Source organism: Daphnia pulicaria, chromosome 1 (assembly GCF_021234035.1).
Source record: "Daphnia pulicaria isolate SC F1-1A chromosome 1, SC_F0-13Bv2, whole genome shotgun sequence".
NCBI lineage: Eukaryota > Metazoa > Arthropoda > Branchiopoda > Diplostraca > Daphniidae > Daphnia > Daphnia pulicaria.
The window spans coordinates 19779285-19794215 of record NC_060913.1 but is presented as its reverse complement, the minus strand read 5'-3'; the positions used below and the strand labels follow the sequence as shown (position 1 = coordinate 19794215).

Sequence of the window (14931 nt, the reverse complement as noted above, 5' to 3'; positions counted from 1 at the left end):
CGCGGAGGTCATGAGTTCGATCCTCTTACGGGCCAGTGCAATGGAGGAAAAGTCGTTGAGTACAACAGATAGAGGAACAAGTTTAAGTTGTTAAGGATGTCGTAATCAACATTAAAAAAAAAAGAAACACGAGTTCGCATCTAGAAGAGTCCCATGAAGAATCTGCTATGTAAAAACCCTAGGGCACTATAAGCAACATGATAGTGTGGCCGAGTGGTCTATGGCGCTGGTTTTAGGCACCAGTCTCTTCGGAGGCAAGGGTTCGAATCCCTTCACTGTCATTATCTCTACATTTGATTGTGTATTAATGATTTTTTATCGTTCTTGGCCGAGTATCGATATGAGGCCTGTTAGCTCAGTTGGTTAGAGCGCCGTGCTAATAACGCGGAGGTCATGAGTTCGATCCTCTTACGGGCCAGTGCAATAGAGGAAAAGTCCTTGAGTGCAACAGATAGAGGAACAAGTTTAAGTTGTACAGGATTTCGTAACCAACATTTAAAAAAAAGAAACACGAATTCCCATCTAGAAGAGTCCCATGAAGAGTCTGCTGTGTAAAAACCTTAGGGAACAATACCAATAATGATAGTGTGGCCGAGTGGTCTATGGCGCTGGTATTAGGCACCAGTTTCTTCGGAGGCAAGGGTTCGAATCCCTTCATAATCTCTATATTTGATTGTGTATTAACGATTTTGTATCGTTCTTGGCCGAGTATGGATGTGAGGCCTGTTAGCTCAGTTGATTAGAGCGCCGTGCTAATAACGCGGAGGTCATGAGTTCGATCCTCTTACGGGCCAGTGCAATGGAGGAAACGTCGTTGAGTACAACAGATAGAGGAACAAGTTTAAGTTGTTAAGGATGTCGTAATCAACATTAAAAAAAAAGAAACACGAGTTCGCATCTAGAAGAGTCCCATGAAGAATCTGCTATGTAAAAACCTTAGGGCACTATAACAAACATGATAGTGTGGCCGAGTGGTCTATGGCGCTGGTTTAAGGCACCAGTCATTTCGGAGGCAAGGGTTCGAATCCCTTCACTGTCATAATCTCTACGTTTGATTGTGTATTAACGATTTTGTATCGTTCTTGGCCGAGTATTGATGTGAGGCCTGTTAGCTCAGTTGGTTAGAGCGCCGTGCTAATAACGCGGAGGTCATGAGTTCGATCCTCTTACGGGCCAGTAAAATGGAGGAAACGTCGTTGAGTACAACAGATAGAGGAACAAGTTTAAGTTGTTAAGGATGTCGTAATCAACATTTAAAAAAAAAGAAACACGAGTTCGCATCTAGAAGAGTCCCATGAAGAATATGCTATCTAAATACCTTAGGGCACTAAAACAAACATGATAGTGTGGCCGAGTGGTCTATGGCGCTGGTTTTAGGCACCAGTCTCTTCGGAGGCAAGGGTTCGAATCTCTACATTTGATTGTGTATTAACGATTTTGTATCGTTCTTGGCCGAGTATTGATGTGAGGCCTGTTAGCTCAGTTGGTTATAGCGCCGTGCTAATAACGCGGAGGTCATGAGTTCGATCCTCTTACGGGCCAGTGCAATGGAGGAAACGTCGTTGAGTACAACAGATAGAGGAACAAGTTTAAGTTGTTAAGGATGTCGTAATCAACATTAAAAAAAAAAGAAACACGAGTTCGCATCTAGAAGAGTCCCATGAAGAATCTGCTATGTAAAAACCCTAGGGCACTATAAGAAACATGATAGTGTGGCCGAGTGGTCTATGGCGCTGGTTTTAGGCACCAGTCTCTTCGGAGGCAAGGGTTCGAATCCCTTCACTGTCATTATCTCTACATTTGATTGTGTATTAATGATTTTTTATCGTTCTTGGCCGAGTATCGATATGAGGCCTGTTAGCTCAGTTGGTTAGAGCGCCGTGCTAATAACGCGGAGGTCATGAGTTCGATCCTCTTACGGGCCAGTGCAATAGAGGAAAAGTCCTTGAGTGCAACAGATAGAGGAACAAGTTTCAGTTGTACAGGATTTCGTAACCAACATTTAAAAAAAAGAAACACGAATTCCCATCTAGAAGAGTCCCATGAAGAGTCTGCTGTGTAAAAACCTTAGGGAACAATACCAATAATGATAGTGTGGCCGAGTGGTCTATGGCGCTGGTATTAGGCACCAGTTTCTTCGGAGGCAAGGGTTCGAATCCCTTCATAATCTCTATATTTGATTGTGTATTAACGATTTTGTATCGTTCTTGGCCGAGTATGGATGTGAGGCCTGTTAGCTCAGTTGATTAGAGCGCCGTGCTAATAACGCGGAGGTCATGAGTTCGATCCTCTTACGGGCCAGTGCAATGGAGGAAACGTCGTTGAGTACAACAGATAGAGGAACAAGTTTAAGTTGTTAAGGATGTCGTAATCAACATTAAAAAAAAAGAAACACGAGTTCGCATCTAGAAGAGTCCCATGAAGAATCTGCTATGTAAAAACCTTAGGGCACTATAACAAACATGATAGTGTGGCCGAGTGGTCTATGGCGCTGGTTTAAGGCACCAGTCATTTCGGAGGCAAGGGTTCGAATCCCTTCACTGTCATAATCTCTACGTTTGATTGTGTATTAACGATTTTGTATCGTTCTTGGCCGAGTATTGATGTGAGGCCTGTTAGCTCAGTTGGTTAGAGCGCCGTGCTAATAACGCGGAGGTCATGAGTTCGATCCTCTTACGGGCCAGTAAAATGGAGGAAACGTCGTTGAGTACAACAGATAGAGGAACAAGTTTAAGTTGTTAAGGATGTCGTAATCAACATTTAAAAAAAAAGAAACACGAGTTCGCATCTAGAAGAGTCCCATGAAGAATATGCTATCTAAATACCTTAGGGCACTAAAACAAACATGATAGTGTGGCCGAGTGGTCTATGGCGCTGGTTTTAGGCACCAGTCTCTTCGGAGGCAAGGGTTCGAATCTCTACATTTGATTGTGTATTAACGATTTTGTATCGTTCTTGGCCGAGTATTGATGTGAGGCCTGTTAGCTCAGTTGGTTATAGCGCCGTGCTAATAACGCGGAGGTCATGAGTTCGATCCTCTTACGGGCCAGTGCAATGGAGGAAACGTCGTTGAGTACAACAGATAGAGGAACAAGTTTAAGTTGTTAAGGATGTCGTAATCAACATTAAAAAAAAAAGAAACACGAGTTCGCATCTAGAAGAGTCCCATGAAGAATCTGCTATGTAAAAACCCTAGGGCACTATAAGAAACATGATAGTGTGGCCGAGTGGTCTATGGCGCTGGTTTTAGGCACCAGTCTCTTCGGAGGCAAGGGTTCGAATCCCTTCACTGTCATTATCTCTACATTTGATTGTGTATTAATGATTTTTTATCGTTCTTGGCCGAGTATCGATATGAGGCCTGTTAGCTCAGTTGGTTAGAGCGCCGTGCTAATAACGCGGAGGTCATGAGTTCGATCCTCTTACGGGCCAGTGCAATAGAGGAAAAGTCCTTGAGTGCAACAGATAGAGGAACAAGTTTCAGTTGTACAGGATTTCGTAACCAACATTTAAAAAAAAGAAACACGAATTCCCATCTAGAAGAGTCCCATGAAGAGTCTGCTGTGTAAAAACCTTAGGGAACAATACCAATAATGATAGTGTGGCCGAGTGGTCTATGGCGCTGGATTTAGGCACCAGTTTCTTCGGAGGCAAGGGTTCGAATCCCTTCACTGTCATAATCTCTACATTTGATTGTGTATTAACGATTTTTTATCGTTCTTGGCCGAGTATCGATGTGAGGCCTGTAAGCTCAGTTGGTTAGAGCGCCGTGCTAATAACGCGGAGGTCATGAGTTGGATCCTCTTACGGGCCAGTGCAATGGAGGAAAAGTCGTTGAGTGCAACAGATAGAGGAATAAGTTTCAGTTGCACAGGATTTCGTAACAGACATTTAAAAAAAAAGAAACACGAATTCCCATCTAGAAGAGTCCCATGAAGAATCTGCTGTGTAAAAACCTTAGGGAACAATACCAATAATGATAGTGTGGCCGAGTGGTCTATGGCGCTGGTTTTAGGCACCAGTCTTTTCGGAGGCAAGGGTTCGAATCCCTTCACTGTCATAATCTCTACATTTGATTGTGTATTAACGATTTTTTATCGTTCTTGGCCAAATATCGATATGAGGCCTGTTAGCTCAGTTGGTTAGAGTGCCGTGCTAATAAAGCGGAGGTCATGAGTTCGATCCTCTTACGGGCCAGTGCAATGGAGGAAACGTCGTTGAGTACAACAGATAGAGGAACAAGTTTAAGTTGTTAAGGATGTCGTAACCAAGATTTAAAATAGAGAAACACGAAATCCCATGAAGAATCTGCTAGGTAAAAACCTTAGGGAAAAATATCAAACATGATAGTGTGGCCGAGTGGTCTATGGCGCTGGTTTTAGGCACCAGTCTCTTCGGAGGCAAGGGTTCGAATCCCTTCATAATCTCTATATTTGATTGTGTATTAACGATTTTGTATCGTTCTTGGCCGAGTATTGATGTGAGGCCTGTTAGCTCAGTTTGTTAGAGCGCCGTGCTAATAACGCGGAGGTCATGAGTTCGATCCTCTTACGGGCCAGTGCAATGGAGGAAACGTCGTTGAGTACAACAGATATAGGAACAAGTTTAAGTTGTTAAGGATGTCGTAATCAACATTTAAAAAAAAAAGAAACACGAGTTCGCATCTAGAAGAGTCCCATGAAGAATCTGCTATGTAAAAACCTTAGGGCACTATAACAAACATGATAGTGTGGCCGAGTGGTCTATGGCGCTGGTTTTAATCACCAGTTTCTTCGGAGGCAAGGGTTCGAATCCCTTCACTGTCATAATCTCTACATTTGATTGTGTATTAACGATTTTTTATCGTTCTTGGCCGAGTATCGATGTGAGGCCTGTTAGCTCAGTTGGTTAGAGCGCCGTGCTAATAACGCGGAGGTCATGAGTTGGATCCTCTTACGGGCCAGTGCAATGGAGGAAAAGTCGTTGAGTGCAACAGATAGAGGAATAAGTTTCAGTTGCACAGGATTTCGTAACAGACATTTAAAAAAAAAGAAACACGAATTCCCATCTAGAAGAGTCCCATGAAGAATCTGCTGTGTAAAAATCTTAGGGAACAATACCAATAATGATAAAATGGCCGAGTGGTCTATGGCGCTGGTTTTAGGCACCAGTCTTTTCGGAGGCAAGGGTTCGAATCCCTTCACTGTCATAATCTCTACGTTTGATTGTGTATTAACGATTTTGTATCGTTCTTGGCCGAGTATCGATGTGAGGCCTGTTAGCTCAGTTGGTTAGAGCGCCGTGCTAATAACGCGGAGGTCATGAGTTCGATCCTCTTACGAACCAGTGTAATGGAGGAATTTTCGTTGAGTGCAACAGATAGAGGAACAATTTTCAGTTGTACAGGATTTCGTAACCAAGATTTAAAATAAAGAAACACGAAATCCCTTATAGAAGAGTCCCATGAAGAATCTGCTATGTAAAAACCTTAGGGCACAATAACAAACATGATAATGTGGCCGAGTGGTCTATGGCGCTGGTTAAGGCACCAGTCTCTTCGGAGGCAAGGGTTCGAATCCCTTCATAATCTCTACATTTGATTGTGTATTAACGATTTTGTATCGTTCTTGGCCGAGTATTGATGTGAGGCCTGTTAGCTCAGTTGGTTATAGCGCCGTGCTAATAACGCGGAGGTCATGAGTTCGATCCTCTTACGGGCCAGTGCAATGGAGGAAACGTCGTTGAGTACAACAGATAGAGGAACAAGTTTAAGTTGTTAAGGATGTCGTAATCAACATTAAAAAAAAAAGAAACATGAGTTCGCATCTAGAAGAGTCCCATGAAGAATCTGCTATGTAAAAACCTTAGGGCACTATAACAAACATGATAGTGTGGCCGAGTGGTCTATGGCGCTGGTTTTAGGCACCAGTCTCTTCGGAGGCAAGGGTTCGAATCCCTTCATAATCTCTATATTTGATTGTGTATTAACGATTTTGTATCGTTCTTGGCCGAGTATTGATGTGAGGCCTGTTAGCTCAGTTGGTTATTAGCCCAGCTGGTTGGGTTATTAGCACGGCGCTCTAGCGCCGTGCTAATAACGCGGAGGTCATGAGTTCGATCCTCTTACGGGCCAGTGCGATGGAGGAAAAGTCGTTGAGTGCAACAGATAGAGGAACAAGTTTAAGTTGTAAAGGATTTCGTAACCAACATTTAAAAAAAGAAACACGAATTCTATCTAGAAGAGTCCCATGAAGAATCTGCTATGTAAAAACCTTAGGGAACGATACCAATAATGATAATGTGGCCGAGTGGTCAATGGCGCTGGTTTTAGGCACCAGTCTCTTCTGAGGCAAGGGTTCGAATCTCTTCATAATCTCTACATTTGATTGTGTATTAACGATTTTGTATCGTTCTTGGCCGAGTATTGATGTGAGGCCTGTTAGCTCAGTTGGTTAGAACGCCGTGCTAATAACGCGGAGGTCATGAGTTCGATCCTCTTACGGGCCAGTGCAATGGAGGAAACGTCGTTGAGTACAACAGATAGAGGAACAAGTTTAAGTTGTTAAGGATGTCGTAATCAACATTAAAAAAAAAGAAACACGAGTTCGCATCTAGAAGAGTCCCATGAAGAATCTGCTATGTAAAAACCTTAGGGCACTATAACAAACATGATAGTGTGGCCGAGTGGTCTATGGCGCTGGTTTAAGGCACCAGTCATTTCGGAGGCAAGGGTTCGAATCCCTTCACTGTCATAATCTCTACGTTTGATTGTGTATTAACGATTTTGTATCGTTCTTGGCCGAGTATTGATGTGAGGCCTGTTAGCTCAGTTGGTTAGAGCGCCGTGCTAATAACGCGGAGGTCATGAGTTCGATCCTCTTACGGGCCAGTAAAATGGAGGAAACGTCGTTGAGTACAACAGATAGAGGAACAAGTTTAAGTTGTTAAGGATGTCGTAATCAACATTTAAAAAAAAAGAAACACGAGTTCGCATCTAGAAGAGTCCCATGAAGAATATGCTATCTAAATACCTTAGGGCACTAAAACAAACATGATAGTGTGGCCGAGTGGTCTATGGCGCTGGTTTTAGGCACCAGTCTCTTCGGAGGCAAGGGTTCGAATCTCTACATTTGATTGTGTATTAACGATTTTGTATCGTTCTTGGCCGAGTATTGATGTGAGGCCTGTTAGCTCAGTTGGTTATAGCGCCGTGCTAATAACGCGGAGGTCATGAGTTCGATCCTCTTACGGGCCAGTGCAATGGAGGAAACGTCGTTGAGTACAACAGATAGAGGAACAAGTTTAAGTTGTTAAGGATGTCGTAATCAACATTAAAAAAAAAAGAAACACGAGTTCGCATCTAGAAGAGTCCCATGAAGAATCTGCTATGTAAAAACCCTAGGGCACTATAAGAAACATGATAGTGTGGCCGAGTGGTCTATGGCGCTGGTTTTAGGCACCAGTCTCTTCGGAGGCAAGGGTTCGAATCCCTTCACTGTCATTATCTCTACATTTGATTGTGTATTAATGATTTTTTATCGTTCTTGGCCGAGTATCGATATGAGGCCTGTTAGCTCAGTTGGTTAGAGCGCCGTGCTAATAACGCGGAGGTCATGAGTTCGATCCTCTTACGGGCCAGTGCAATAGAGGAAAAGTCCTTGAGTGCAACAGATAGAGGAACAAGTTTCAGTTGTACAGGATTTCGTAACCAACATTTAAAAAAAAGAAACACGAATTCCCATCTAGAAGAGTCCCATGAAGAGTCTGCTGTGTAAAAACCTTAGGGAACAATACCAATAATGATAGTGTGGCCGAGTGGTCTATGGCGCTGGATTTAGGCACCAGTTTCTTCGGAGGCAAGGGTTCGAATCCCTTCACTGTCATAATCTCTACATTTGATTGTGTATTAACGATTTTTTATCGTTCTTGGCCGAGTATCGATGTGAGGCCTGTAAGCTCAGTTGGTTAGAGCGCCGTGCTAATAACGCGGAGGTCATGAGTTGGATCCTCTTACGGGCCAGTGCAATGGAGGAAAAGTCGTTGAGTGCAACAGATAGAGGAATAAGTTTCAGTTGCACAGGATTTCGTAACAGACATTTAAAAAAAAAGAAACACGAATTCCCATCTAGAAGAGTCCCATGAAGAATCTGCTGTGTAAAAACCTTAGGGAACAATACCAATAATGATAGTGTGGCCGAGTGGTCTATGGCGCTGGTTTTAGGCACCAGTCTTTTCGGAGGCAAGGGTTCGAATCCCTTCACTGTCATAATCTCTACATTTGATTGTGTATTAACGATTTTTTATCGTTCTTGGCCAAATATCGATATGAGGCCTGTTAGCTCAGTTGGTTAGAGTGCCGTGCTAATAAAGCGGAGGTCATGAGTTCGATCCTCTTACGGGCCAGTGCAATGGAGGAAACGTCGTTGAGTACAACAGATAGAGGAACAAGTTTAAGTTGTTAAGGATGTCGTAACCAAGATTTAAAATAGAGAAACACGAAATCCCATGAAGAATCTGCTAGGTAAAAACCTTAGGGCAAAATATCAAACATGATAGTGTGGCCGAGTGGTCTATGGCGCTGGTTTTAGGCACCAGTCTCTTCGGAGGCAAGGGTTCGAATCCCTTCATAATCTCTATATTTGATTGTGTATTAACGATTTTGTATCGTTCTTGGCCGAGTATTGATGTGAGGCCTGTTAGCTCAGTTTGTTAGAGCGCCGTGCTAATAACGCGGAGGTCATGAGTTCGATCCTCTTACGGGCCAGTGCAATGGAGGAAACGTCGTTGAGTACAACAGATATAGGAACAAGTTTAAGTTGTTAAGGATGTCGTAATCAACATTTAAAAAAAAAAGAAACACGAGTTCGCATCTAGAAGAGTCCCATGAAGAATCTGCTATGTAAAAACCTTAGGGCACTATAACAAACATGATAGTGTGGCCGAGTGGTCTATGGCGCTGGTTTTAATCACCAGTTTCTTCGGAGGCAAGGGTTCGAATCCCTTCACTGTCATAATCTCTACATTTGATTGTGTATTAACGATTTTTTATCGTTCTTGGCCGAGTATCGATGTGAGGCCTGTTAGCTCAGTTGGTTAGAGCGCCGTGCTAATAACGCGGAGGTCATGAGTTGGATCCTCTTACGGGCCAGTGCAATGGAGGAAAAGTCGTTGAGTGCAACAGATAGAGGAATAAGTTTCAGTTGCACAGGATTTCGTAACAGACATTTAAAAAAAAAGAAACACGAATTCCCATCTAGAAGAGTCCCATGAAGAATCTGCTGTGTAAAAATCTTAGGGAACAATACCAATAATGATAAAATGGCCGAGTGGTCTATGGCGCTGGTTTTAGGCACCAGTCTTTTCGGAGGCAAGGGTTCGAATCCCTTCACTGTCATAATCTCTACGTTTGATTGTGTATTAACGATTTTGTATCGTTCTTGGCCGAGTATCGATGTGAGGCCTGTTAGCTCAGTTGGTTAGAGCGCCGTGCTAATAACGCGGAGGTCATGAGTTCGATCCTCTTACGAACCAGTGTAATGGAGGAATTTTCGTTGAGTGCAACAGATAGAGGAACAATTTTCAGTTGTACAGGATTTCGTAACCAAGATTTAAAATAAAGAAACACGAAATCCCTTATAGAAGAGTCCCATGAAGAATCTGCTATGTAAAAACCTTAGGGCACAATAACAAACATGATAATGTGGCCGAGTGGTCTATGGCGCTGGTTAAGGCACCAGTCTCTTCGGAGGCAAGGGTTCGAATCCCTTCATAATCTCTACATTTGATTGTGTATTAACGATTTTGTATCGTTCTTGGCCGAGTATTGATGTGAGGCCTGTTAGCTCAGTTGGTTATAGCGCCGTGCTAATAACGCGGAGGTCATGAGTTCGATCCTCTTACGGGCCAGTGCAATGGAGGAAACGTCGTTGAGTACAACAGATAGAGAAACAAGTTTAAGTTGTTAAGGATGTCGTAATCAACATTAAAAAAAAAAGAAACATGAGTTCGCATCTAGAAGAGTCCCATGAAGAATCTGCTATGTAAAAACCTTAGGGCACTATAACAAACATGATAGTGTGGCCGAGTGGTCTATGGCGCTGGTTTTAGGCACCAGTCTCTTCGGAGGCAAGGGTTCGAATCCCTTCATAATCTCTATATTTGATTGTGTATTAACGATTTTGTATCGTTCTTGGCCGAGTATTGATGTGAGGCCTGTTAGCTCAGTTTGTTAGAGCGCCGTGCTAATAACGCGGAGGTCATGAGTTCGATCCTCTTACGGGCCAGTGCAATGGAGGAAACGTCGTTGAGTACAACAGATATAGGAACAAGTTTAAGTTGTTAAGGATGTCGTAATCAACATTAAAAAAAAAAAAGAAACACGAGTTCGCATCTAGAAGAGTCCCATGAAGAATCTGAAATGTAAAAACCTTAGGGAACAATACCAATAATTATAGTGTGGCCGAGTGGTCTATTGCGCTGGTTAAAGGCACCAGTTTCTTCTGAGGCAAGGATTCCAATCCCTTTACTGTCATAATCTCTACATTTGATTGTGTATTAACGATTTTTTATCGTTCTTGGCCGAGTATCGATGTGAGGCCTGTTAGCTCAGTTGGTTAGAGCGCCGTGCTAATAACGCGGAGGTCATGAGTTCGATCCTCTTACGAACCAGTGTAATGGAGGAATTTTCGTTGAGTGCAACAGATAGAGGAACAAGTTTAAGTTGTACAGGATTTCGTAACCAAGATTTAAAATAAAGAAACACGAAATCCCTTATAGAAGAGTCCCATGAAGAATCTGCTATTTAAAAACCTTAGGGAACAATAACAAACATGATAATGTGGCCGAGTGGTCTATGGCGCTGGTTTTAGGCACCAGTCTTTTCGGAGGCAAGGGTTCGAATCCTTTCACTGTCATAATCTCTACGTTTGATTGTGTATTAACGATTTTGTATCGTTCTTGGCCGAGTTTTGATGTGAGACCTGTTAGCTCAGTTGGTTAGAGCGCCGTGCTAATAACGCGGAGGTCATGAGTTCGATCCTCTTACGGGCCAGTGCAATGGAGGAAACGTCGTTGAGTACAACAGATAGAGGAACAAGTTTAAGTTGTTAAGGATGTCGTAATCAACATTTAAAAAAAAGAAACACGAGTTCGCATCTAGAAGAGTCCCATGAAGAATCTGCTATCTAAAAACCTTAGGGCACGATACCAATAATGATAGTGTGGCCTAGTGGTCTATGGCGCTTGTTTTAGGCACCAGTCTCTTCGGAGGCAAGGGTTCGAATCCCTTCATAATCTCTACATTTGATTGTGTATTAACGATTTTGTATCGTTCTTGGCCGAGTATTGATGTGAGGCCTGTTAGCTCAGTTGGTTAGAGCGCTGTGCTAATAACGCGGAGGTCATGAGTTCGATCCTCTTACGGGCCAGTGCAATGGAGGAAACGTCGTTGAGTACAACAGATAGAGGAACAAGTTTAAGTTGTTAAGGATGTCGTAATCAACATTAAAAAAAAAAGAAACACGAGTTCGCATCTAGAAGAGTCCCATGAAGAATCTGCTATGTTAAAACCTTAGGGCACGATACCAATAATGATAGTGTGGCCGATTGGTCTATGGAGCTGGTTAAGGCACCAGTCTCTTCGGAGGCAAGGGTTCGAATCCCTTCATAATCTCTACATTTGATTGTGTATTAACGATTTTGTATCGTTCTTGGCCGAGTATTGATGTGAGGCCTGTTAGCTCAGTTGGTTATAGCGCCGTGCTAATAACGCGGAGGTCATGAGTTGGATCCTCTTACGGGCCAGTGCAATGGAGGAAAAGTCGTTGAGTGCAACAGATAGAGGAACAAGTTTCAGTTGTACAGGATTTCGTAACAGACATTTAAAAAAAGAAACACGAATTCCCATCTAGAAGAGTCCAATGAATAATCTGCTGTGTAAAAACCTTAGGGAAAAATACCGATAATGATAGTGTGGCCGAGTGGTCTATGGCGCTGGTTTTAGGCACCAGTCTCTTCGGAGGCAAGGGTTCGAATCCCTTCACTGTCATAATCTCTACATTTGATTGTGTATTAACGATTTTTTATCGTTCTTGGCCAAATATCGATATGAGGCCTGTTAGCTCAGTTGGTTAGAGTGCCGTGCTAATAAAGCGGAGGTCATGAGTTCGATCCTCTTACGGGCCAGTGCAATGGAGGAAACGTCGTTGAGTACAACAGATAGAGGAACAAGTTTAAGTTGTTAAGGATGTCGTAACCAAGATTTAAAATAGAGAAACACGAAATCCCATATAGAAGAGTCCCATGAAGAATCTGCTAGGTAAAAACCTTAGGGCACAATATCAAACATGATAGTGTGGCCGAGTGGTCTATGGCGCTGGTTTTAGGCACCAGTCTCTTCGGAGGCAAGGGTTCGAATCCCTTCATAATCTCTATATTTGATTGTGTATTAACGATTTTGTATCGTTCTTGGCCGAGTATTGATGTGAGGCCTGTTAGCTCAGTTTGTTAGAGCGCCGTGCTAATAACGCGGAGGTCATGAGTTCGATCCTCTTACGGGCCAGTGCAATGGAGGAAACGTCGTTGAGTACAACTGATATAGGAACAAGTTTAAGTTGTTAAGGATGTCGTAATCAACATTTAAAAAAAAAAGAAACACGAGTTCGCATCTAGAAGAGTCCCATGAAGAATCTGCTATGTAAAAACCTTAGGGCACTATAACAAACATGATAGTGTGGCCGAGTGGTCTATGGCGCTGGTTTTAATCACCAGTTTCTTCGGAGGCAAGGGTTCGAATCCCTTCACTGTCATAATCTCTACATTTGATTGTGTATTAACGATTTTTTATCGTTCTTGGCCGAGTATCGATGTGAGGCCTGTTAGCTCAGTTGGTTAGAGCGCCGTGCTAATAACGCGGAGGTCATGAGTTCGATCCTCTTACGGGCCAGTGCAATGGAGGAAAAGTCGTTGAGTGCAACAGATAGAGGAACAAGTTTCAGTTGTACAGGATTTCGTAACAGACATTTAAAAAAAAGAAACACGAATTCCCATCTAGAAGAGTCCCATGAAGAATCTGCAATGTAAAAACCTTAGGGAACAATACCAATAATGATAGTGTGGCCGAGTGGTCTATTGCGCTGGTTAAAGGCACCAGTTTCTTCTGAGGCAAGGATTCCAATCCCTTTACTGTCATAATCTCTACATTTGATTGTGTATTAACGATTTTTTATCGTTCTTGGCCGAGTATCGATGTGAGGCCTGTTAGCTCAGTTGGTTAGAGCGCCGTGCTAATAACGCGGAGGTCATGAATTCGATCCTCTTACGAACCAGAGTAATGGAGGAATTTTCGTTGAGTGCAACAGATAGAGGAACAAGTTTAAGTTGTACAGGATTTCGTAACCAAGATTTAAAATAAAGAAACACGAAATCCCTTATAGAAGAGTCCCATGAAGAATCTGCTATTTAAAAACCTTAGGGAACAATAACAAACATGATAATGTGGCCGAGTGGTCTATGGCGCTGGTTTTAGGCACCAGTCTTTTCGGAGGCAAGGGTTCGAATCCTTTCACTGTCATAATCTCTACGTTTGATTGTGTATTAACGATTTTGTATCGTTCTTGGCCGAGTATTGATGTGAGGCCTGTTAGCTCAGTTGGTTAGAACGCCGTGCTAATAACGCGGAGGTCATGAGTTCGATCCTCTTACGGGCCAGTGCAATGGAGGAAACGTCGTTGAGTACAACAGATAGAGGAACAAGTTTAAGTTGTTAAGGATGTCGTAATAAACATTTTAAAAAAAGAAACACGAGTTCGCATCTAGAAGAGTCCCATGAAGAATCTGGTATCTAAAAACCTTAGGGCACGATACCAATAATGATAGTGTGGCCTAGTGGTCTATGGCGCTGGTTTTAGGCACCAGTCTCTTCGGAGGCAAGGGTTCGAATCCCTTCATAATCTCTACATTTGATTGTGTATTAACGATTTTGTATCGTTCTTGGCCGAGTATTGATGTGAGGCCTGTTAGCTCAGTTGGTTAGAGCGCCGTGCTAATAACGCGGAGGTCATGAGTTCGATCCTCTTACGGGCCAGTGCAATGGAGGAAACGTCGTTGAGTACAACAGATAGAGGAACAAGTTTAAGTTGTTAAGGATGTCGTAATCAACATTAAAAAAAAAGAAACACGAGTTTGCATCTAGAAGAGTCCCATGAAGAATCTGCTATGTAAAAACCTTAGGGAACAATACCAATAATGATAGTGTGGCCGAGTGGTCTATGGCGCTGGTTTAAGGCACCAGTCTCTTCGGAGGCAAGGGTTCGAATCCCTTCACTGTCATAATCTCTACATTTGATTGTGTATTAACGATTTTTTATCGTTCTTGGCCGAGTATCGATGTGAGGCCTGTTAGCTCAGTTGGTTAGAGCGCCGTGCTAATAACGCGGAGGTCATGAGTTGGATCCTCTTACGGGCCAGTGCAATGGAGGAAAAGTCGTTGAGTGCAACAGATAGAGGAACAAGTTTCAGTTGTACAGGATTTCGTAACAGACATTTAAAAAAAAGAAAGACGAATTCCCATCTAGAAGAGTCCCATGAAGAAACTGCTGTGTAAAAACCTTAGGGAACAATACCAATAATGATAGTGTGGCCGAGTGGTCTATGGCGCTGGTTTTAGGCACCAGCCCTTCGGAGGCAAGGGTTCGAATCCCTACACTGTCATAATCTCTACATTTGATTGTGTATTAACGATTTTTTATCGTTCTTGGCCGAGTATCGATGTGAGGCCTGTTAGCTCAGTTGGTTAGAGCGCCGTGCTAATAACGTGGAGGTCATGAGTTGGATCCTCTTACGGGCCAGTGCAATGGAGGAAAAGTCGTTGAGTGCAACAGATAGAGGAACAAGTTTCAGTTGTACAGGATTTCGTAACAGACATTTAAAAAAAAGAAAGACGAATTCCCATCT

The 14931-nt window shown here is 42.9% G+C and overlaps 24 non-coding genes across 24 annotated transcripts; all 24 read left to right on the top strand.

Moving 5' to 3' along the window:
- The first annotated feature begins 199 nt into the window (after positions 1 to 199).
- On the top strand, positions 200 to 281 carry Trnal-uag. The gene has a single exon. It is a non-coding gene; the product is annotated as a tRNA-Leu (tRNA).
- Positions 282 to 344: 63 nt separating this feature from the next.
- On the top strand, positions 345 to 418 carry Trnai-aau. Its single transcript has one exon. It is a non-coding gene; the product is annotated as a tRNA-Ile (tRNA).
- Positions 419 to 957: 539 nt separating this feature from the next.
- On the top strand, positions 958 to 1039 carry Trnal-aag. Its single transcript has one exon. It is a non-coding gene; the product is annotated as a tRNA-Leu (tRNA).
- Positions 1040 to 1102: 63 nt separating this feature from the next.
- On the top strand, positions 1103 to 1176 carry Trnai-aau. Its single transcript has one exon. It is a non-coding gene; the product is annotated as a tRNA-Ile (tRNA).
- A 530-nt stretch (positions 1177 to 1706) lies between these two features.
- Positions 1707 to 1788, top strand: Trnal-uag. Its single transcript has one exon. It is a non-coding gene; the product is annotated as a tRNA-Leu (tRNA).
- Positions 1789 to 1851: 63 nt separating this feature from the next.
- On the top strand, positions 1852 to 1925 carry Trnai-aau. Its single transcript has one exon. It is a non-coding gene; the product is annotated as a tRNA-Ile (tRNA).
- A 539-nt stretch (positions 1926 to 2464) lies between these two features.
- Positions 2465 to 2546, top strand: Trnal-aag. Its single transcript has one exon. It is a non-coding gene; the product is annotated as a tRNA-Leu (tRNA).
- A 63-nt stretch (positions 2547 to 2609) lies between these two features.
- Trnai-aau lies at positions 2610 to 2683 on the top strand. Its single transcript has one exon. It is a non-coding gene; the product is annotated as a tRNA-Ile (tRNA).
- A 530-nt stretch (positions 2684 to 3213) lies between these two features.
- Trnal-uag lies at positions 3214 to 3295 on the top strand. The gene has a single exon. It is a non-coding gene; the product is annotated as a tRNA-Leu (tRNA).
- A 63-nt stretch (positions 3296 to 3358) lies between these two features.
- On the top strand, positions 3359 to 3432 carry Trnai-aau. The gene has a single exon. It is a non-coding gene; the product is annotated as a tRNA-Ile (tRNA).
- Positions 3433 to 3595: 163 nt separating this feature from the next.
- Positions 3596 to 3677, top strand: Trnal-uag. Its single transcript is given in 2 exon segments — positions 3596 to 3633; positions 3643 to 3677. It is a non-coding gene; the product is annotated as a tRNA-Leu (tRNA).
- A 301-nt stretch (positions 3678 to 3978) lies between these two features.
- On the top strand, positions 3979 to 4060 carry Trnal-uag. Its single transcript has one exon. It is a non-coding gene; the product is annotated as a tRNA-Leu (tRNA).
- A 2589-nt stretch (positions 4061 to 6649) lies between these two features.
- Positions 6650 to 6731, top strand: Trnal-aag. Its single transcript has one exon. It is a non-coding gene; the product is annotated as a tRNA-Leu (tRNA).
- A 63-nt stretch (positions 6732 to 6794) lies between these two features.
- Trnai-aau lies at positions 6795 to 6868 on the top strand. Its single transcript has one exon. It is a non-coding gene; the product is annotated as a tRNA-Ile (tRNA).
- Positions 6869 to 7398: 530 nt separating this feature from the next.
- On the top strand, positions 7399 to 7480 carry Trnal-uag. The gene has a single exon. It is a non-coding gene; the product is annotated as a tRNA-Leu (tRNA).
- A 63-nt stretch (positions 7481 to 7543) lies between these two features.
- On the top strand, positions 7544 to 7617 carry Trnai-aau. The gene has a single exon. It is a non-coding gene; the product is annotated as a tRNA-Ile (tRNA).
- A 163-nt stretch (positions 7618 to 7780) lies between these two features.
- Positions 7781 to 7862, top strand: Trnal-uag. Its single transcript is given in 2 exon segments — positions 7781 to 7818; positions 7828 to 7862. It is a non-coding gene; the product is annotated as a tRNA-Leu (tRNA).
- A 301-nt stretch (positions 7863 to 8163) lies between these two features.
- Positions 8164 to 8245, top strand: Trnal-uag. Its single transcript has one exon. It is a non-coding gene; the product is annotated as a tRNA-Leu (tRNA).
- Positions 8246 to 11943: 3698 nt separating this feature from the next.
- Positions 11944 to 12025, top strand: Trnal-uag. The gene has a single exon. It is a non-coding gene; the product is annotated as a tRNA-Leu (tRNA).
- An 823-nt stretch (positions 12026 to 12848) lies between these two features.
- On the top strand, positions 12849 to 12922 carry Trnai-aau. Its single transcript has one exon. It is a non-coding gene; the product is annotated as a tRNA-Ile (tRNA).
- Positions 12923 to 13849: 927 nt separating this feature from the next.
- On the top strand, positions 13850 to 13931 carry Trnal-uag. Its single transcript has one exon. It is a non-coding gene; the product is annotated as a tRNA-Leu (tRNA).
- Positions 13932 to 13988: 57 nt separating this feature from the next.
- On the top strand, positions 13989 to 14062 carry Trnai-aau. The gene has a single exon. It is a non-coding gene; the product is annotated as a tRNA-Ile (tRNA).
- A 163-nt stretch (positions 14063 to 14225) lies between these two features.
- On the top strand, positions 14226 to 14307 carry Trnal-aag. Its single transcript has one exon. It is a non-coding gene; the product is annotated as a tRNA-Leu (tRNA).
- A 300-nt stretch (positions 14308 to 14607) lies between these two features.
- On the top strand, positions 14608 to 14688 carry Trnal-uag. Its single transcript has one exon. It is a non-coding gene; the product is annotated as a tRNA-Leu (tRNA).
- Positions 14689 to 14931: the final 243 nt, after the last annotated feature.